A 22,845-nucleotide genomic window follows, 5' to 3' on the forward strand; every position below is an offset into this window, starting at 1 on the left:
CATATTCTAGTAAGGAGAGTGCTCAACTGTAAGAAAAAAAAATAAAATGTGGAGAGAGGTGGGTTTAGCTGCCTCCTGTTACAGGATTCCAGAGTGGGCTGTCCAGAGTTGGCATGTGCTTCAACAATACTGCCAGAGATGCTGCATCTGCCCTCATCACATAGCTGTGGCTCTCATCAAACCCATCACTTCACGGCTGTCAGAAGGAGGTGACAGACACTCCATCTCAGGTCTTGAGGTCATATTCAAGACAGGATATTGGTCTACAGAGAGAAAAAAGAATGAAACAGTTTCTTAAAGGTTTGAAGAGACAAGAAGTCAGTAGGACCGACTCTCAACTACCCTCCTTTCCCCAGCAGGCAGGTCCTTCCAGCCACGCATTCTCGATGGCGCCCAGTGTCCTCAGTGTCAGTGTGCTTCCTTTATACCCTCTCAAGTTCACTTCTGCTACTTGAAGCTAAGGTTCTAACACACTGACCAGGTGAGAGTCACCTGTGAAGTCAGAATGATGCCTCACCATCTTTATCCTGGAGATTCTCCTCTTAGAAAATGTGTGATTATGGTTGATGGCTTACACAATAACAATAACAGCCACTACTGATTATCAGTGACTTTTTATATCTTTTCCTCTGATTCTCACCCATCCCTGAGAAGTAAATACCCTTATGCATAGGACCTCGATGCTGTCCATGAATTGTCTCTTTTCTGAGACTGAGAAGCTTAAAAAGACCCAGAGTTCTACAGGTCTGAATCCAGAGTCGAGTTTCCCTGCTGTATCAAAGTCACACCTGGCTGGAGCGGGAGTGGTAGTCCCTATTTGCAATCCCAGAACTCAGGAAGCCAAGGCAGGACTCAGAGTGCTTGGCCAACCTGGGTTACATAGTGAGACCTACTCTTAAAAAATAATTTTAGGTATTGCTAAAAGCAGATTTCTAAGTACTTTTTCCAGACAGGTTGAATGAGAGTCCCTGGTACTGAGATGAGAGGTTACAGTCTTCAGGAGTCTTAACTTTAAATATTCGCATATGAAAGTTTAGTCAGCACACTATCTCCTCTACAAGCTGTCCCAAATTAGTGCCTGCTGGGAGGCTTGATTAGAGTCAAATAAAAATGAAACTCAGGAGTCTGAAACCTCCCTGAACACCAGCTGGACCTTTGGTCTGCTTTATGACCCAAGTATTTCATTCTGAAGCAACAGGAAGTCATCTTGTAATTGCATGTTTTCTGAAGACAGCACCTCTGTATCCCTTATCTGTGGAGAGATAGGAGCCTAGCTTTATGGAAGGGTAGGTACCCTCTTATCAAGATTTTCACAAAGACATGAAAATTCATTTTATTCTACTTGTAACCAATAAAATAATACACCTCTGGTAACCATGATGGCCAAGTAAAGACAATTACATGTGACACATGGCAATGCTTGAGAGCTAGGTACTGTTTGTATTGACAATACATGATGTGACGGGAACGGGGGTATGGCTCAGTCAATAAAGCACCTATCATGCACATGTGGAGACACAGTTTGGATCCTCAGAACCCACATGAAAATATGGGCATGGCAGTATGTGTCTGCAACATCAGGACAGGCATATTCCTAGAGCTCTTTGGCCAAACAGTCTAGCAAAATCCCTAGTCTCTAGGTTTATTGAGAGAAGCTGCCTCAAAGAAAATAATAACAATAATAATAAGAAGAAGAATAATGTAGAGAAGCAGAAGGGATGGCTCAGTGATCATAAGCCCAAGGACACCTCAAAGTTTGAGGGATGCTGTTCACACTCCCAGACCTCACCTATGCTGAATGGGCATGGTAGCCTGCCCATAAAGTCAGCCTTTAAAGCAAGAAACAGGGTATGTCTAGAATAAGTCATCAGGCATTACTAGCCACATGAGCAAGCTCTGGGGTTGATTTAGAGACCCTGTCTAAATGAACTGAGGTGGAAGTGCAATCAAGGGTGAGTCATAACATCAAATTCAGACATCTACTCGAGTGAGCTTGAGTATCCCCATGCAGACACACACACACACACACACACACACACACACACACACACACACATCCAAACATACACTTAGAAAAATAGAAAAAGAGAAACCCACAAGGTGGAAAGCAACTGAGAAATACATCTGACATCAACCACTGGGCACCATCGTGCACAAACATACAAAGACAGCATGTGAAATGGATTATGCCCAGAGGCTCTACGTGCTCTCTATACACAGTGCCGAGATTTAGGCACAGTGCCGAGGTTTAGGGACTTTGGTTTCATTTCTATTTCCCCAACAACAGCAACATTTGTACTTTGAAGGTTTTTCTTCTTTTTTTTCTTTTCTTTTTTTAATGTTTTTAAATTCCCCCTACATTTGGACTGATAGAAAGGATCACCAGGAAAACAGGATTTTCTGTGGCCGCATCAGGGATAGTAGTAACTGCTTAATGTTCAAGAGAGACAGGTGCTGTAAGTCTCATCTCACTTCTCCACACCCACTTCCCTCTCACAGGTAAATCCCAAGAACTGCCTGAAGTTCCATCTGCACAGCCAGTGGTCACTCTTGAAAAGGACAAGTTAAAATGATTATGGAGCCAGGTGTTGGTGGCTCACACCTTTAATCCCAGCACTCGGGAGGCAGAGGCAGGAGGATCTCTGTGAGTTCGAGGCCAGCTCTGGTCTACAGAGCGAGTTCCAGGACAGCCTCCAAAACAATACAGAGAAACCCTATTTCAAAAAACCAAACAAAAAAAATATGGAAGCCATGGTTGTGAAAGCTTATTTCAGGAAACAGCATACAAAAGAAAAGAAACGGACTCCACAAAGATCAAAAGTGACAGCTTCCACACAAACATCCTTTACTGAAATGTGGGGAACAGCATTGCTGGTGACAACCCAGATTGATCCCTGCATAGGTTTGTATGGTAGGGTGAGGTACAACTGAGTTTACACACCCAGAACTGAGAGAACATTGAGTCAGGGTCACGAAGTTCTCCAGGAACACATCAGTGAATAAAGGCTGAGGGCACTTCCTCCACCAGAGCCAAAAAGTCCTGTAGGAACACATCAACAGATGAGGGCTGAGAGTCCTTCCTCCCACACAGGAAGAGGACATGGGTCTTCCATATTTCTAGGGTTTTCACTGAAACTCAGAAAGGAAAATACAGACTTGAGGTAGGGGAATTGAGAGAAATGATGGCAAGAAGAATCCAGGGATTTCATTGTTTGTTTCTTGATTCGGATTTCAGTGTTGGGGGTAAAAAAAGATTTGACACAGGAAAGGGGACATGAGAACCAGGTTCTCAGATTTCCACCCACTAGCAGTTGGGTAATAAGAATCCTGTCGCTTCATAGAAAGAATGGTCACCTGCTTACTGAGAAAACCATAATCATTTTTAAAGCTAGTGTGGGTGTGTCTGTGTGTGTGCGCACACATGCATTCGAGAGAGTATGTACTTGCATAAGTGTGTATGTGTGTGTGTGTGTGTGTCTGTGCTTGAATGCCACTTGTGTGGGAGTGCCCAAAGAAACCAGAAAGCATTATCAGATTCCCTGAGCTGGAGGGACAGGCTGGTATGAGCCACCTGACATAAGGCCTGGGACCAAATTCAGGTCCTCTAGAAGAACAGGAAACAGTTTTGACCACACTAGGCTTTCTCTCCAGCCTCTATAACTCTTTCTTACATATACATATATATATATATATGTGTGTGTATGTGTGTATACATATATATATATTTTATTTTATATGTACAAAAGTCTTTGCTGCATAAATGTCTGTAAGTGTACCACGTGTATGCCTGTTGAATCTCCTGAAACTCAAGTTTCAGATGGCTGTGAGACACCATATAGTTTCTGAAAATTTAACACAGGTCCTCTGAAAGAGCAGCAAGTGTTCTTCACCACCAAGACATCTCTCTAGCTCCACAGTTTGTTCTTTGTTCTATAAACCTCATTGAGTACCAAGCACAGTCCTGGGTGATAGGAACACAGAGAAGAACAAGATAAATGCATGTGTGTGTGTGTGTGTGTGTGTGTGTGTGTGTTTCTTGTAAACCTTAATGTTAAGCTAGAGAAACAAAGGCATAAGATACCATACACCAGTGCTCTTAACAAATAAGAAGGTGAAAAGAATGGTGTGAACCGCCTCTTGCAGGACAGGCCTTCTTGGAGCGATCTCTCTGGGAAGTGGCACCAGTGTGCATCCATGTGATACTGATAGAACATGGTTAAGATGACCTGGTACCTCCATTCTTCCTTCTTGGAAGTTATAACCCATGGGGAAACCTGGCACAAAAAGGGGGCCTGAACTACAAAACATATATCTAGCATTCTTCAAAACTGTCAAGATTTGGAAGACCCCACATGAAAACCAGCAAGCAGAATAATCTTAAAAGTAGTAGTGATAAACAAAACAAAAGAGTTAACTCATCCAAACAGGAGAAGAAACAGGCGGGTGAAGGGGAAGATCTGTGAAACATCATAAGCACAGAGCTGACAAAGGAGACAGTACCATGTGGCATTCTGACTGGGGTACTGTCGCTGGAAAGGGACATCCATGTGAAAGCTGTTAGACACGCATAAATCCTGAAATCTAGTCTAAGTAAACCAGTGCTTACTTGTGTTTGACATATGGACATTAGAGACCTAGATAAAAGTTGATAAGATTTCCCTTGCAAACTTAAAAGGATTCTAAAACATTGTAAATTATTTTTTGAAATGTAAAGAGGAGAATTCAGTAGCCTCACAAGTGCATATGGACCTCCTAGTACATGTGGTATTCTAGCCTCTGTGCTGTGCTAAGGGATTAAAAACAATCTTCTTCTAGAAGTAGATCCATCATCTAGATGTAGATTCACATTTCACTTGCAAAATCAACCAAACAACAATAAAGATTAAAAAACACTTCACACAGAGAGCCTGCCAGGTTTTTCTAAATATATTTATTTTACCATAGTTTTTTCTCTTTCCTCTCATCCCTTTCTCTACCCTAAAGTCCTCTCCAAACCCCTCCCCATCAAGCCACTCCTCCTGTGTTCTGTGCAGAAAGGGGAATGCCTCCCATGTTTATCAACAAAGTATGGCATATCAAGTTTCTGTAAAACTAAGCTCCTCCCTTTGCATTAAGGCTGGGCAAGGGAATCTAGAATGAGGAATAGGTTCCCAAGACTCAGCCAAAGTCTTAGTGACAGTCCCTGCTCTGCTTGCTAGGAATTCTACAAGTAGACCATGCTACACAACTGTCACATATATGTAGAGGGCCTAGGTCAGTCCCAGGCAGGCTCTCTGCTGTTGATTCAGACACTAAACCAGTTCTTGTCTTATGAGTCATGTTAGTTGTTTCTGTGTGATGTTCTTGACCCCTCTGAATCCGATAATCCTTCTTTTCTCTCTCCTGCATGATTTCTGATCTTGTCATAATGTTTGGAACTTGCCAGTATGCCTGGTTCTTTTTCCTCATCCTCTAAAACAGGCTCAACCAACTGAACTACATACAGTCTGATGTCACTAAATGTATCTTGCTTCAAATATTTTCCAGCATGGTAAATTAAAAACAATTTAAACCTATGAGTGTATTATGAAAAAGAAGGAAGACAATGACACTAACTAGTTTTCATTTAAAATTCCCAGCAACCAAAGGCAAGGGTTATGTTTCATGTTTTGAAATGTTTTTGTTTATTTGTTTGATTTGCCACATGTATAAGGACAGAACAGCAATAAAGGCCTCTCTTATTAAAAATCCCAAGTTTGCATTTTTCAATCATTGTATGAATGTCAGTTAACACATAAATACTGAAATAAACATTCTGTGCTTCTTACCATCAGTACTAGAGATTGAACCAAAGTGTATTGTAAATTCTAGCTTCTTCTGTGTGGCTTTTGTTGCTTGTTTACTTGGTTAGATTAGATTCTTTGGAGTTTCCTTAGCAGCCCAAGCTAGCCTTGACCTCATTGTGTAGCCAACAACTCTGATCTCCCTGCTTTCCCCTCCTGAGAGCTGGGATTCCAGGCATGCATACCCACATCTGGCTTCCTCTACACATATATCTAAACTCAGTATTGGAACATTAGTTGAGAAGGCCAGAAATTCTCACAAATCCATCACTGGTTTCTGCCATAGTTCTGAGATGTGTTTCTGCCAGCAAGCATAAGGCTGACAGCAATCCATAGATTTTGGTTGAGATCAGTGCTGCTGTCCTTCTCCAACTTCATCTAATACTAGCCACAGATCCTTAAAAAACAGCCCCACCACTGAGAACTGCACAGTGGCTAGGGATACGGATCAGTGATTGAGGGTATTTGCCATGCAGGCTAGCTCAGTTGAGTTCAAATCTTTATCACTTAGGCAAAAGCCAGTTGCAGCCTCATCAGAGGTTAGAGACAGGTGGATTGGCAGATTCTAAGAGTTTGCAGGGTAGCCAGCCTAGGAAAACAATGAGCTTCAATATTATGAAAAATGCTGTCTCAAAAAATAAGAGTGCAATACACAAGGATACCCAATGTTCTCCTCGAGCCTGTATGCATACATCACACACATGACACACACAGAAGCAATTATTTTAAAAATAATTCAAAGAGAGAACACAAAGTATCTCTCTTCTTGGGGTATCAGTAGTCGGGCCACTTGTGTCATTTGGAATCTAATTGGAAATTTCTATTAAAAGCTAACTCAAGATTGAATAATAAAAGTACAGCTTGATACATAAAACTCCTTTGGTTGTGCCTAGGATGGCTTGCTTCAAAGGGGATCAAGCAGTTCCAATATGAAAGAGGGCAAGATTATTGATCCCTCTCTGACCCTGGAAAAGCTTTTCCTGACTCTGATGCATGGCCCACTGCTAGAAAGTAAACACAAGAAGCAATCCACAATAGGCTTCACAACTGACTAACTGCATCCAGGCACTCAGACTACAGAAACGTAGTTTGTCCCTTTCAGGGATCCCAGAATGCAGTGAGGCTGGGGCCTGTAGTTAACTCTGGAATTCCCACCAGCTGGCCTTCAGCTCTGATCGTGGGAATATAGCACTGGGCACCAATTGAAGGCAGGGTATTAATGAGTTCACTAGGCCCAAAATAAATGACAAATGGGCGTTTTATTGGGGGAACAACTTTCACAGATAATAGCAAAGAACGACTGCGGTGTTCCTGTCCCAGAATATGCAGTCTCTGCCCTCCCAATGCGATCTTCCACCCAAGAGAGAGAGAGAGAACCTAGCCTGGTCTTCTCTATATTCTGTCTGCAAAATAGAAGGATCTTGTCTAAAAAAAATGATGGCTAAAATAAAGCATCTGTGTATTCTCTAATTCACACATTATGAAAACTTTGTTTCCCCACTACTAGGTAGAGTTGTGATACTAAGTTTAAATTCTTCATGTCTGGATCCATAAAGGATTATGTTTGGAGATTTGTTTTACTTTCACATGGAAACACAAAGAGCTCCTTTTGGCTACACTATTTAACTATTATATACATTCCACTAGCTCTTTTACAGATAGGAAAAAAAGTGTGTGTGTGTGTGTGTGTGTGTGTGTGTGTGTGTGTGTGTGTGTGGTGCTGACAAGCTGAAAGCTTCAATTGTTTGCAGTTTACAAAATAAATGTTCAGGAGGAGAAGCTGGAGAAATGGAGGACAACAAGGTATATGAGTTGGCCTCTGAGTCAAACTAATTGGAGAAGGAAGAAGTACCTTAGAAAAGATAGCACACATGAGATAATATCCCATCATGTATAATAAGGGCACTACTGGGGCCTGCTGAGCTCCCAGTCACCGCAGGAACATGGTTAAAAACAGTATCCTTGTTAGGCGCTCTCTGGGAAGAACTGAAGAGTAAACACTCAGTTTCTCAAACATCTTTTATTCCTGATTTTTGCAAATGAATCTCTAAATTCGACTCACATAGCCATTGCTGACCCCAGGGAATGAAGTTTTTCTGGTCCAAATCAAGCATCAGTAATTTATTGACCAGTCTCAAGGATATTTTTGTAATGAGAAGTAGCAACTTGCTATAATTTGTATCCTCAATATCTCCTAAAGTCATGTGTTAAAGGCTTAGCTCTGATTCACTAGCAATACTGAGAGTTTAAGAGGTGGTGCCTATGAGATGAAGTTAGGTCCTTGGTGACATGCTCTTAGAGGGAACATGTGCATGTGCCCCTACAGTCTGGTGTGTGTGTGTGTGTGTGTGTGTGAGAGAGAGAGAGAGAGAGAGAGAGAGAGAGAGAGAGAGAGAGAGAGAGAGAGAGAGAGAATTAGGCATGAAGTTACTCCTCCATCAACTCAAATAATCTTGTATTGCCTTGGAACAGGCAATAGCCAATCAAGTATAGGATGAAACTTCTGCAATTAAGAACCAAACCAAACTTTTCTCTTTATGAAGTGATTTATTATGTGTCCTTCTACATGTACAATGACAGAAAGCTGTCAAATATAACATGATACCAAGTTCTAGTAAAAAGGGAAGTAGGGAGGAACCTCTGGGCAAATTTTTACTTTCCTAATAAAAAATGAACAACATGTGTGGCACTGTCCTTTATCTATCTCCTTCTTCCCATTTTACATATATATAAAATGTTTTTAAAATCTAAAAAATTATAACTATTTATCTATAACATGCAAAACATTTTATTATGAATTCTAGAATCACTAACTCTAGCTAGTATAAGTTTTACCTAGCATAACTTTTTGTGACATCACTAAAATATTTTCTTAGCAACTTCTAAGTAAATGGTGTTATTAACTATAGTCACTGTGATGTACAGAACTCAAATTTCTCAACATGGCTATCTTGATTTGTTTGACTAATACCAACTGCAATCTGATGATCCATTTTCTAACAGTTGGAAATGTGATACATAAAAGCATAAATGTTTGGTTGGTCGTTTGCTGCTTGTTTGGTTGGTTGGTTGCTAGGTTGGTTAGTCAGTTGGCTATTTGGTTGGTTGGTGTGTTTTATCTAAAAATCCCACCTATAGTAAATACACACAGAGCTGCTACATAAAGCCTGCATAGACATCCAGCTCCTTTTATTTCTTCTTCAGTATTCTCGTATGTTGTGTATTTAAGGTCACAAAATGGCAGATGTTCCTATAAGCATTTCATCAGCAATTGAAAGCAAAGGAGAGGAGAAAGACAAATGCTGGCCAGTCATGCTTTACTTCTTAATCATTCAAGCAAATTTTTTTCTCAGATTCCATGTAACAAATTATGATGACACCTCAGTGTTTCAAGTGACAATCAATACCCTCTGTCTATGATGGAAGAGGGCCCCCCACCGACTCTCCATTCCCTCCCCCTTCCACTCCCTAGTGAGAGTGAGGTCTTACATCGATCGGGGATTATCAAATCTATCACATCATTTGGGGCAGAGCCTATGGTCTCCCTGTATATTTAGGTGGATAGAGTATCCCTCCATGGGGAATGGGTTCCCTGTTGGGGAAGTCCTGTGTATATGTCAATAAAGCACTGCTGGCCAATAGGAATCTAGATAGGTGGGGCTAGGAATCCAGGAGGATTCTGGGAAGGAGAAACAGAGGAGAGTCAACATGTAATGCCATGGGGTAGGAGCCCGGAACTATTCTCTGGTAAGAGAAATACTTAGATTAACAATTGTGGGGTAATTACTTAAGTCAGAGCTAGCCAGTAAGAGACAAGCAAGGCCAACAGCTTCATAATTAATATAGCCTCCTGTGTGTTTATTTGGGACTGATGCGGATCTGGAACCAGGCGGGCGGGAAGACTCCTCTCAAGGAAAGCTTCTCTTAACAAAATGGTGTCAGAAGTGGGATGATGAATTTCCACGTAGAATGACAAAAGCTTTAAAGGAATTTTAGGAACAGAGAGAAGCATAGATTTTTGAAAGCAGCATTTTTCTCAGGTGGGCTCTATTTAGCTAGCCACAAGCCGAGATTCACGCGGCTCGCTTACCAGAGTCTTCCTGACTCGGCATAAAAAGAAAAAAAAAACAGCAAGGTTCTTTTAAGAGGCTTTGCTAACGATTTAAAAGTTGTATGTACAACTGGAAGTGGCAGTGACATCTCCAAGCCGGCAGCTGGAGTCACGCTTACACCCGCCATCTTGAAAAACCGGTGGTTTAAACTGCCGCGGTTTTACAGATAAGACACGTGGCCAGAAAAACATAAAGATTTACAGTAAAGTCAGACTTGGATGAACAATACCTCTAAAGGTTTACAGTGTGTTTAAAAATATATGTGAGATTGAGAGAGAAAATGAAACGGCAAAGTGGTATATAAATACAAAAGCCGGCGTTGTGGTGGCACACGCCGGTAGGATTTACTCCAGAGGCAGAGGCAGGCGGATTTCCAAAGAGAAACCCTGTCTCAGAGAAAAATAAATAAAAGTGAAAAAAATAGAGTAATAATAATAATAGATAAATAAATAAGCCACGTAAAGTTGGAAAACACACAGAGAGTCTGGATACTGTACTCTATTGTGTTTTTCAGTTTTTTCATTGCTAAGGAAGGAACAGCTACTGAAGTACACTTGATTATAAATGCTGCTGAATTAATTCAACTTATATCTTTTGAAAATGCCTTGACTTCAAAATGTAAATATAAGGATATGTTACTCAGAAAAGGAGTTTTAGTTTATGTTTTCACAGAAAATGAAAAGCTGAGGATTCCTTCCAGGCTTCTATGGTTTGACGAACCAAGACCCCCAGAAGAAGTGGGCCAGGTGTTCCAACAATTGAGACAGTTAAGATGATGCAGCTTTACAGACCACGAAAATAAGGACTTATACAGGTTTTGTCATGATCCCCATGGTATGAACAGCACCCCCATCCAGCACGAAGCAGTTTGGAATAAGCGACGTCCTAATTCCCATCTTGTTTATAAATCTTTGTTTTCATTTAAATGGGATTGTTTATAATTGGCTAGTGATCACAGCCAATCTTTTTTAATGGTAAAAAGGGGAATTATGGTATGGGTATTGTTTTTCATTTATTGATACAAATTCAAGGTCAATTTTGTGATATGTATATTTCTCCTCTTGGTTAAGTATTGTGCTTATACTGATCTTTTAAAACGTAATGCATAATTGAATACAGACTATAGTTACATATAACAGAATTTATAGTTAGGTTAGTTAGGTTTTCTAGATATATAGAGATGTATTTGAGACAGATAAATAGTCTTCAAACCTTTCAAAGACCTTCAGAAAATGGCATTTAAAATGGTTTAGGGTTTTTCTTGACAATGAGAAATGTCTGCTCCTGGCAGCACCAATTATGTCTGAGAGGAAGATGGGCATCGAAGAAACTTGTTATGGAGTTTACTTTCAACATGGCAAGATTAGCCATTTGGGCAAGAAACTGCTCTTGCCTGTATTGCTTGACTGTTGTTGTATATTCTGGACAAGCAGGACCCACAGGAAAGTGACTGCTGAACTCAGTCTTACAGGGTTCCTGCTTCATGGAAGAGTCTACTAGACTTTCTGCAGGACACAGAAAAGTGACTGACAGACTGCTGATGCAGATGGACAGTTTGAAATTTCCTGCTTGGCTGAGAAATCTTCTGGATCCATTGTTGCCTATGGGCTGAAGATGGATGCCCCAACGTTACAGAGGAACTTCGGGTGACTGTCCAGGCAGTAAGATGTCTCTGTCAATCCTAGTGTTTATATATTATCCTTCTGTGGTCTTTGATAGAGTTGAAGGCAGATAGTTATAGTTATAGTTTTCCTTAGTTATGATAAAAGATAAGCTACATATAGAACTTTAGACTCACAAGGATGGGATGGATGATATTTTCTTTAAATCTTGCTAAATGTTGACAAAATATTGTAACTGTGTTCTTACTTGATAACTGTTCTGTTATATACAATTTTACTATGTTAAAGTTAAGACCTTTCTTTTTGTTTGAACAGAAAAGAGGAGATGTTGGGGAAGTCCTGTGTATATGTCAATAAAGCACTGCTGGCCAATAGGAATCTAGATAGGTGGGGCTAGGTATCCAGGAGGATTCTGGGAAGGAGAAACAGAGGAGAGTCAACATGTAACGCCATGGGGTAGGAGCACGGAACTATTCTCCGGTAAGAGAAATACTTAGATTAACAATTATGGGGTAATTATTTAAGTCAGAGCTAGCCAGTAAGAGACAAGCAAGGCCAACAGCTTCATAATTAATATAGCCTCCTGTGTGTTTATTTGGGACTGATGCGGATCTGGAACCAGGCGGGCGGGAAGACTCCTCTCAAGGAAAGCTTCTCTTAACAGTTCCCAAAGTTAATTTCTGCACTAAGGATAAATACTGGTTCCACAGCCAGAGGACCCATAGACTTCCCAGGTCTCCTAACTGACACCCACGTTCAGGGGGCTTCATTCAGTCTTATGATAGTTTCCCAGATGTGAGCTCCTGCTTGCTCTGGTCAGCTGTTTCTGTGGGTTTCCCCACTGCCATCATGACTGCTGTGATCTGAGTGAGAAAGGTCCTCTTAGGCTCATATATTTGAATGCTTAGTTACATGGAATGGAAATATTTGAGATGGATTAGAAGGATTAGGATATGGTTTTTTGTTTGTTCATTTTATTTTATATAACCATGTTTTAATATATGTAGCCTTGTTGGAGAAATTGTGTCACTGGGGGAATGACATTTGAGTTTTCAAAAGATCATATGAGTTCTAATCTCTCTGTCTCTGTCTCTGTCTCTCTGACGCCTACTGATAAGGATGTAAACTCTCAGTTACTGCTCTACCACTATGCCTGTCTTATTCCCACCATGATGGTCATACTCTAATTCTCCAAATCTGTCAGTAAGCTCCTAATTAAATGCTCCCTCCTTGTATGAAAGTTGCCTTGGTCATGGTGTCTCTTCACAGCAAAAGAAAAGTGTCTAAGACAGAATTTGGCTCCAGGTATGGGGTATTGCTGTGACAGGACTGGCTGTGCTATTATTTGGAAGACTACAGGAGCCTCTGCTACTTTGAACTGGAAAGGAAGTTGGATGCTGTAAGAAGGGTTCAGTGGACCACCCTAGTAGTGCTGATAGCAATATAAATTATGCAAGTACAGTTTAAAAGGTTTCAGAGAGGAATAGCAGCAACAGCCCTAGAAAATCCATGTGATATTTTGTTAAAGAATGTTGCTGATTTCTTCCCTTGTCCCAAAAAATCTACCAGAGGCTAAATTGAAGAGTTTTGGATTAATATTTTTGACAGACATAATTTCAAGATGGCCTACAATTGAACGTATCATGTAATAATTGATGATCACTCTTCACAATGAAAAGGAAGAAGGGCAAACATAAATATAAATTGTACAGTTTGAGGTGATAAAGAGCACCCAAAACTACAATATTGGTACCAAGTCCTGTGCTCAAAGCAATAAGCATTTTTTCAGCCCCATTAAAAATGGAATAAAGGGAGTGGTGCCCTTGGGGCAAGACCCTACCAGATAAATTTGCTGCTTGTGAGAATTAATTAAAGGAAATCTTAAGCCATGAAGGAAATCATCAAAAAGGAAACCTTATGCAAAAACAATTGGTTCTAGATTTAGATTCAAGAAGGATATAGTAAAGGGATTGGTTGTAGAATCTTCCTCTGCAGTTAAAAAACAGCCAGATGCCAATAATTGGCTACCACGGTCCCTAAATGGTGACCTGGTTTGGTCATTGAGTGAGACTGTGATTGTGAAGACTGGATATGTTAGAGACCACAAGATACTGGAGATGCCGGAGCCATGGGATACCCATGAAGGAAAGCTGCAGACCAGATATGGAACTAGCACAAAAGTGAGAATTATGTTACAGTAACAAACAGCTGGAAGAGGACAATCATCTAAATAAATTCTGCAACATCATACATGGGATTGTGAGACTTGTACTTTGCCAAACTCTTATGTTAAAATTGCACTTTTCCCTGCTGCATTTAAGTCTTGTTTGTTCCAGTATTTCCTTATTGTGTCCCATTTCCACTCTTTCAGGATAGTAAGATAAATTCGTTGCCATTATATGTTGGAAATATGTGATCTGTTTTCTTTAATTTTTATTTTTACAGTAGGTCACAGTTAAGAGAATGTCTTGAATATCAGAAAAACATAGACTTTTAATGTTGAAACTGTGACATAATATGGAAACTTCTGAAGTTAGACAAATTCATTGTGCATTATGATATAGCTACAAGTTTATGGGAGGTAGGAAGTAGAACATGATAGTGGAGAATGCCTTCTATAAGCTTATATATTTGAATCCACTGAGAATAGAAACTATTTGAGAAGGGTTAGGAGGTATGGCTCTGATAAATTTGGTGTGGTCTTGTTGAACATGGTGTGGTCTATTTAGAGGAGTTATGTGGCTGAAAGTAGGCTTTAAAGTTAGAAATACCCATGTCAGGCCCATTTTCTCCCCTTTCCTCTCCACTCCTCTCTTCTTATCTCCTCCTTCTCCCCTCCCCTCCCCTACCCTCCCCCTTTTCTCTGTTTATCACGATGTAAAGGTCTCACCAACTCTGTTGGATTCTCACCATGATGATCATGTGCTTACTAATCCTCTAAAACTGCCACGAAGCCCTAACTAAATTTCTTTTATGAGAACTCCCTTGCTTATAATGACTCTTCAAAGCCACAACCTTAACTAAGATAATCACCATTACAGGATAAATCCCTCCACACATTTGTGCTTTGGCTCTCTTAACACCTTGGATATACCTATCTTTGAAGGTGACTCATAGTCCTTATCACTGCTTCCTGCATGTTTATCACACTATCAAGCATGGGCAAAGCTAGAATTCAAACTCGGGTTCTTACTGTTCTCAAAATCACACTTAGTTTACTGGGAATGAAGTATTTTTCATCCATAGAAACACCCGCACACTGATCCTCTAGATGCAGTAGATTGTCACTGATCTCATCATCATACATCTCCTTTAGTCTCTAAAACATGATCCAGAAGCAGAAGGACCAGAGCAGAATAGGTTGACAAGAAACTATGAAAAATAGCCGGCAGTGGGTGAGCAGTCAAACTAAAAACTAACATTAAATGCTAAGTATCACTAAAGAAAACAATGCAGTATTCTCTCTTATCTCTATAAAGGTATCTAAAGCACAAATTATCATTTGCCTTTTATTTTCCTACACACACTTTCATTTTACAGACAACAGACAAAAAGCTCACGCTCTGTTATCAGTTTTTAAAAATTGAGTTCCAAGGATATTGCAATGTCTCAAAGGTAATTGTTCATTCAGATGCAAGGTTCACATAACAGCCAGACCTTTCAAACAGTCAGGGCCCCTCAGAGATGGCTGGGGAAAATGTGATGTTCATCCTTCATGGTTTTGTTAGGAAGAAAAGAAATTCTTGCCATCTGGCAACAAGATGCTATTCTTTCCCATGTTCCCTCTGGGTTCAAATGAAGAGCAAAACATTCATTCCACTGCCCTGGCTACCACAGTGACAGAAATAATTACCTCCACCTGGGACTAGAATCTAATGACAGCATTTTAATTTGATCACTATAGCACATTTTTCTATCCTTTGATTTTTCCTTCTGTATATCCTCCACTTAAGACTCATAACTCACACTTACTAAATGGGTCAACCACTTTTCTGCTTCAGCATATTTGTATTGGAAAGAAATCTTAACTTCCAAGAGCCATCCAATGAACTCTAAATGAAATCTTTGAGCCTTAGCAACTTCTCTGGCAAGCCTACTGTGTGCAATTTCATAAAAGCTGAGAAAGCTGTCAACTTTGGACAACCCCAGAATTATAGTGCACAAAAATTGTGAAACATAAATTTCTTTAAAAGCTTCATGAAATCATGGTATCATAAAATCCTAACTGTGTTGTATCATTGTATATACTTTTTATGTAGAAATGCTTTATATAATAATTCCTACTTCAGAACAAGTTCAGTTTTTGCCTTTTCATCTTCACCATTTTGTTGCTTGCTATCTTCAGTTAATTTTTTAATTGCTGAATACTTTGGCATGCATATTTACTACAAATTTAAACCTGCTTCCATAATATTGAACCTTGAACATAGTTTCTACTGAAGTTTTTATTATAGTGTCTCTGAACATTATACAGATTTTTTTCTTTTGATTTAGTTAAGTACGATACACTTTCTGTATTGGAAATGCTGGGGAAAGGCTCTGAGTATTTCTGCAGCTCTCAGTATCTACTGTCCTATTTGTCTTTTTCAAAAGATATACCAGTTCCTGATCCATGAATAAATGTATTACCTGCACAAAAATTATTTTAGTCTCTTCAAGGTAGGAAATAATGTATAAAATTGCATTTCCAATTGTTTTATGCCATAATATGGAAGCTTCAATAGTGAAGTATAGATAGATATGTTTGCTTGGACATTCCACATACTGTTCAAAACATTAAAAAAACTGCCATAACTGCTTTAACTATTAAAGATGAAATAGTGGATTGTTCGTGACACAAGATTGAATTTGCTATGTCATCCAGTTTAATTGTTTCAAATATATTTAACCTGTTGCTTATTTTAATAAAGAGACTAAAACAGAAATTTTAAGTTTTGAGTGCATCTAAATGAATTAAAAAGTATATATTTGGCTATGCATGGTGGCACAAAACTTTAATTCTAGCACTCTAGAGGTAGAGGCAGGCAGATCTGTGAGTTCAAGACCAGCCAGGTCTGCAGAGCAAGTTCCAGGACAGCCAGAGCTGTAACACAGAGAAACTCTGTTCCACCAAAGAAAAGAAAAGAAACAAAAAGTGCACATGTTTTGTGAATTTTTTTAAAAAGTCCAATTACAACTATAAAAGCCATTAGATCTTCCAGAATAGATAACGATCCTGGCTTGAGGGAACTTACATAACATCTTTGAGAGGAGAAAATCATCTACATTGTATGAAATACTTGATTATTCCTGGTGAAAATAACAATAATCACACAGATATCAAACAGGGTTTCAGAGTACGGGGGGGGGGGAAGGAGTGTTTCTTAGAATTTTTAGCTTATTATTCAAAACAAGTACTTTGTTTCAGTCTTCAGTATCCTCAAAGATTTTCAATAACAAGCAAGTGGTAATTTTTTTTTGGCCAAGAGAAAAGATCTCAAAGTTTTGTGATCATTTCTTTGTCTTTGTTATTTTTGTCTTAGGGTGTTAATGCTAAAGAAGACAGTGAAGGGACTTCTGTCATGTGGAGGTGGAGGCAGGTTATTCAGGGGTTCGCAGTCATCCTTCGCTACACAGCCAGTTTAAGGCCAGTTTCGGTGACATCGTACATTTTCTTAAAATAAACAAAGAAAGAGATCATGCAACTTAACTTAGGACACTTAAACAAATATGAACCAAGATCACTTCCAACTAACTCTAATAGCTTTCTTACAAAAAAAATCTTTGACATGAAAATAATGTGGTATATTTTTCTCCTTTATGATTTGTAGATGGACTTTTCTTTTTTGGGTCACCAGTTCACAAGAAATGACATGGAGATTTATTACTAACTATGGAAGCTCAGATTCATGTTAGGTGTGTTCTTTTCTGACTCTTACAACTTAAACTCATACCTTTTAGAACTACATTCTTTCACATGCTCATTACCTCATCTCTACTATGCTCATCCTGGTTATTCTAGGTCTGGTTAGTGACTCTGCCTTTCTTCTTCCCAAGAAATGTCTCTGTTCAGAAATCCTGCCTATACTTCCTGACTAGTTGATGAACATTTAGTTTTTATTAAACAAATCACAGTGATACATCTTCACACAGGGTTAAGGAATATTCCACAACACTTACTTCTTTTGTCTAAATAAAAAGAAAGGTTTTAACTCTAATAGTAAACCTACATATAATATGAACAATTGTAATGTAAGAATTTTATTTACAATGTACAATCCGTTTGTATTTGTCAAATTTAAAGAAATACTATATTATCTATCCTATCTTTGTCCAAAGTTTTATACCTAAACCATTTTTATAATAACTTTTTATCATTTTAAAAATATCTTTTTAGACCTTAAAACATCTTTTTAGATAAACAACATAAGCTTTTATGATTCTCAAACTTATAGCTTTTTTTAAAATTTGGTAATAAGTAAAACTGTAAAACTATAACTGTCTAGTCTTCACTCCCCATCAGAGACCCAAGAAGGATAAAATATTACTTGAGTAAACTGGAAGTGCAGAAAAAATACTTCCAAAGATAGAGAAGTGACAGAGACATCTGGCTGCCTGGGCAGGCTCCCCAAGGTTCCTCTGTAATGATCAGGCATGCATATTTGACCAACAGGCCTGGATTATCTGACAAAGCTTTTTGTGAAGCAGGAATTCTAAAGGACTGTCCTCTGCTGTCTTGGCAAAGTGCAGTAGATGCTTTCATTTGTGTCCTGCTTGTCCAATTTGGACAGCATACTGTTACCAGCTGAGGCAAGACAAAGTAATCAAACTCCATATGGAGGTTCTTTGATACCGTTATAACAGTCAATTGCTGTTATAAGGAACAGATGTTTCTCACTATCATGTAAAGCCTTATGTTATTAAGACATTTTAAACGTCATATTATGTAGCTCTTTGAAGTGTTTGAACACCACTTGTCTCTGAAATATATCTTTGTGTGACCCTGAAAAAAATACCTAACATGACTATATGTTTGATCATTATAGATTTGTAACTATTAACCTATACTTCTTTATTATCCAAAAAAGATTTCAAGGACTAAAATTTTACTTTACATTTTAAGTGAGCTGCATAGATACAATATCTTAAAAATAAAAACATATTTATAGTATAAAAATAACCTAAATATGTAGAAATCTATACCAATGTAAAATATTGAGACTAGTGTTTATTTAAAAGGAGACTCAACAATCTACACTTTTATAAAATTATTTCTATACTATATCCCCCTTTTTCCCTTTAGAAAGAGATCCGTGGATCTAATCTCCTTTGTTTAGTTTTTTTACTCAACATGTTTAACAATAACTTGTAACCAACCCCCCTAAATAATGACAAACCTAACCTATTGAATGACCAAAAACTACCCACCCCACATCTCAGAAATGTGGGCATTGTGTTCCTTAGACTCTTTATTGTTGTCAGGGGTGTAGGCATTTTGGTCAGATCAGGTGGGACAGGTATTCTGGCACTCAGGAGTCACAGAATACTGAGTGTTACACAGCTCAGATGGAAAGGTATCCTGGAGCTCGGGAGCCAAGGACTATCACAGGTCATTGTAAGCATAGCAGCTTACAGCCCTGCCTCAGGAAAAAGCTTCCCCAGTGTATAGGCTCTGCTCCAGCAGGAGAGGGTCTTCCAGCTGGGGATGTTTTCCCAGTGTATCAGTTTTGCTCAGGCAGGAGAAGGTTTCCCTGGAAAACTTTCTACAGTTCAGTTGTGCTCCCTGAGACTGGAGAGCAGAATGTAACAACTCTGCTCTGCCTCGGTAAGGCTTTCCTGGCAAAAGTGTTATAGACCAGCTCACTCTGTTCTTTCTGCCCAGGTTAGTCTCTGCTATGCCACAAAAGAAGGTCTTCACCGGAAGCTCATTGAAGGAGTTTATTGGGAGGGAAGAATCCAGGAGAGTGGATGCCCTCTGCCACAGTGGCAGAGGACAGCTGGGTAACATGAACAGCCACAAACTGAACAGAACAGACTTCCAGGGTGGGGATGGGTCAGATTTTAATGCTGAGCTCACATTAGCTAGAGTTCCTGCTCAAGGATTGGCTAGTTTTCTGTACAGGGTTGGGGTCAGATTTGGCTCTGGTTTCAGGGCCAAAGTGTGTTTCTTTATCTGGTCCTTTTTAGCCTTTTGGCTCGAATTTTAGGGCCAAGGTGTATTTCTTTCACTGAGTCTGATTCCAGGGACAAAGTGTGTTTCTTTGACACTGGTTTCAGGGTCAGGGTACATTTCTTTGGTATTTTTTGCAGGGTCAAAGTGTGTTTCTTTGGCTCTGCTCAGGGTGTGTTTCTTTGGCTGGACCTTTTTCTCTACGAGGGGACCCTGAGTAAACAGAGATAATGATGATGAAGTACTGGGAGTGATAGGTGTATTATTTTTTGTCCATTCTCTGTGTAAGTGGAAAGTGCAAGCCTTATCTGCTATCCTGGCTAGAATCATCTGTGAGGCTAGATTATCTCAGCCAACAGTCTTGAAGCTGCTGTGGATGAAGATATCTCAGGAAACTACAACAGAGGCACTCTGAGAGGCTGAATCATCGGGACTATCTGTTTTCACTGGTTTCTTATCCCCTTGCTCTGAAAGCACATGGACTTCTAAAGGTAACATACATACTGAATTAACACAAGTATGAACTATGTGTTGTATACAAGTCAGCTAAAGAAGATTTTTTTTCATTTTATGTTTGAGAAGGTAAAATATATATAACTTGTCTTATAAGTTTTTGCTATTTATTTATTTGTGTCTGTTGCCAGGATTTTCAGATGGTTTTCCCTGATCAAACCTGATGTCTACAACCATAAAGAATTCCATAGCTTTTCACTTTCTTCGGAAAGAAAAGCATAACTTCATCCTTAAAGCAATACATTTTTTTAACTTCCATCTTAAAGTTAAGGCATTCCTAAAGTATCTAGCCTGGTTTAATTCAGCAGTTCCTCTTAGAAGCCCAAGTCTTTTAGCAGCTGTCCTTCATTAATCACCAATCAAAAAAATTCAAAATCAACATGATTCTGGCTCTTTGTGTATTTTCCACATTTATATGGCTTATCTTATTTAAATTATTTTATTCTCTCTTTAAAGACTTTATCTTACTATTTATAAACTGTTTTCCTATGACTATCTATACCCATTTTTTTTTCTTCCTTAAGCCTACAAATATTTTTCAAACACACTGTAGCCCTTTTAGAGTTTTCTATTTCTCTCTATATCTGTCTTTATTGACCATCTGTAGTGTTTTCTGACTGCTTGAGACAAATCTTAAACTGCCATGTCGGCTGCCTTAGCTCAGCTGAGCACACAACCCTGGAACATGGCACCTGAGACTGTCTCCAGCCCACAGGCAGTAGCGGTAGCAGTGTTCTATATGCCAAGGTTGGCCTACCAGAGAAGCTGTAGGACAAAAGAGGCACATCCTGCTCCTTGTATAGAACTTTTCTTAGTTTGCTCAGGCCCTATGTTTACATGTTAGAGCCCCCAAATTTGTTCATATGCAGACAGATCTCTTTCTTTGGGCCTCCAGCTCACAAAAAATGACGTGGAGGTTTATTACTAGTTATGAAAGCTCAGTCTATAGCTCAGGCTCATCTCACTACCTCTTATAACTTAAATTAATTCAATTATAATAATCTACATTTTTTCATGGCTTTTTACCTCTCTACCATTTTGCACCTCCTGTTTCTTCTCTTTGTCCTCTGGCATCTCTCCCATGCCTAGATTCCTCTCTTCTCACTCTCCCCGGAAGTCCCAGCTAACCTTTTGCCCAATGATGCATCTTCACACAGTGTAAAGGAATATTCCATAGCAATGACTTTTTTCTTTTTTTATTTCAGGTTTCATTTTTAATTGCCTTGGTTTGTAATGAAGTTGTGTGGTTTTTTGTTTTGTTTTCACATTTAGGAATTATGTCTCTTTGTAAGAATCTCAGTTTAAAATGCACATTTTCTGGCATATTTGAATATAAAATTACACATTAGAAATGCTTTTTGCAACTTTCATAAGTTTTTTCCAATACCAACATGGTAGCACACAGCTTCTGTCCCAAAGATCAGGAAGCTGAGGTCAGAGAGTTACTTCATCTGAGATATTCAATACCAACCTGGGCAGTATAGGAAGACCCATGGAAGAACTTGAAAACAAACAAACCAATAAACAAACAGACAATAAAACAATTTTCTAGCCACTTGAATATTTCAATCTTAAAAATCAATAACTTTTTTGTTTTGTTATTCTTTTCACTGATTTTAATCAGTACAAAATTGACAAAATTCATTTACATTCTCATTCACTCTAACAGGAGCTCTACTTTCTATACAATTTAAGAGGAGGCATTTTATTCTAGTTTGTTTATACATAAACCCATATGGTGAAAACAGAAGAATGTAGAGGTTTTTCAAAATTACTCTATACTTTACCCATTTGTATTAAAATTAAAATAGAAACTTGACTATGTCCCTATTATTATCTATGGGCTTACAAAAGAACAGTGAAGTGTCTTCAGAAAAAGATGGCCAACAATCACATGCCTGAGGTCCATGGCAGTTGCTGTTAAAGAAGCAGTCTTCCATTTATTCTTCCCATCAGGAAGTGCTCTGGGAACTGTGAGAATCACAATTGGCTCAAGCCAAATATTTTCTTTTTCTGTTATTGTCTTAGGCTTCAATTTATCTCAATGCATTGGGAAGTCTGTGGGAGAAGGGATTCTCTGGGAATAGTTTTTCTCACTGAAAAAAGAGAGACCTACAGAGGGGAATTCCCCAATCTATGGAAACTGCCACCTACATACGATTTCTAGAAAATTTCAGGCACCTTGTGAGTTTGAGGGTACAATACAAATGCTTTAGCACAAATGCTAAAGATGGCAGAGACAAGAATGATAAGACTTTGGACCTAGGTCATAATGAGTTCTGGAGTTAAGCAACTCTAACACTACTAAGGCACACCAAGGCAGGAAGTTGAAACAAGAAGCCAGTAGGAATTGAAGCACAGAACAGAGAGGAATGTTGTTTATTGGTTTGTTCTAGGTGCATAGTCTTTCTTATACACCAGAGGCCCAGTAGCCAAGAAATAGAACACCTACCATGGTCTAGACCCTCCTACATAAGTTAAAAAATAAAGAAAATTCTCCACAACTTGCTCACCACCCCATCTGATGTAGACAATTTTTTAGCTTTGTTTCCTTCTTATAACCATAAACAGCCATTAAGTGAAAGTTTCTAGATACTAACTGGTTCGCAAAAATGCAATGAAAGCTG

This window comes from Mesocricetus auratus, unplaced genomic scaffold, assembly GCF_017639785.1.
Source record: "Mesocricetus auratus isolate SY011 unplaced genomic scaffold, BCM_Maur_2.0 Super-Scaffold_100676, whole genome shotgun sequence".
Classification (NCBI taxonomy): domain Eukaryota; kingdom Metazoa; phylum Chordata; class Mammalia; order Rodentia; family Cricetidae; genus Mesocricetus; species Mesocricetus auratus.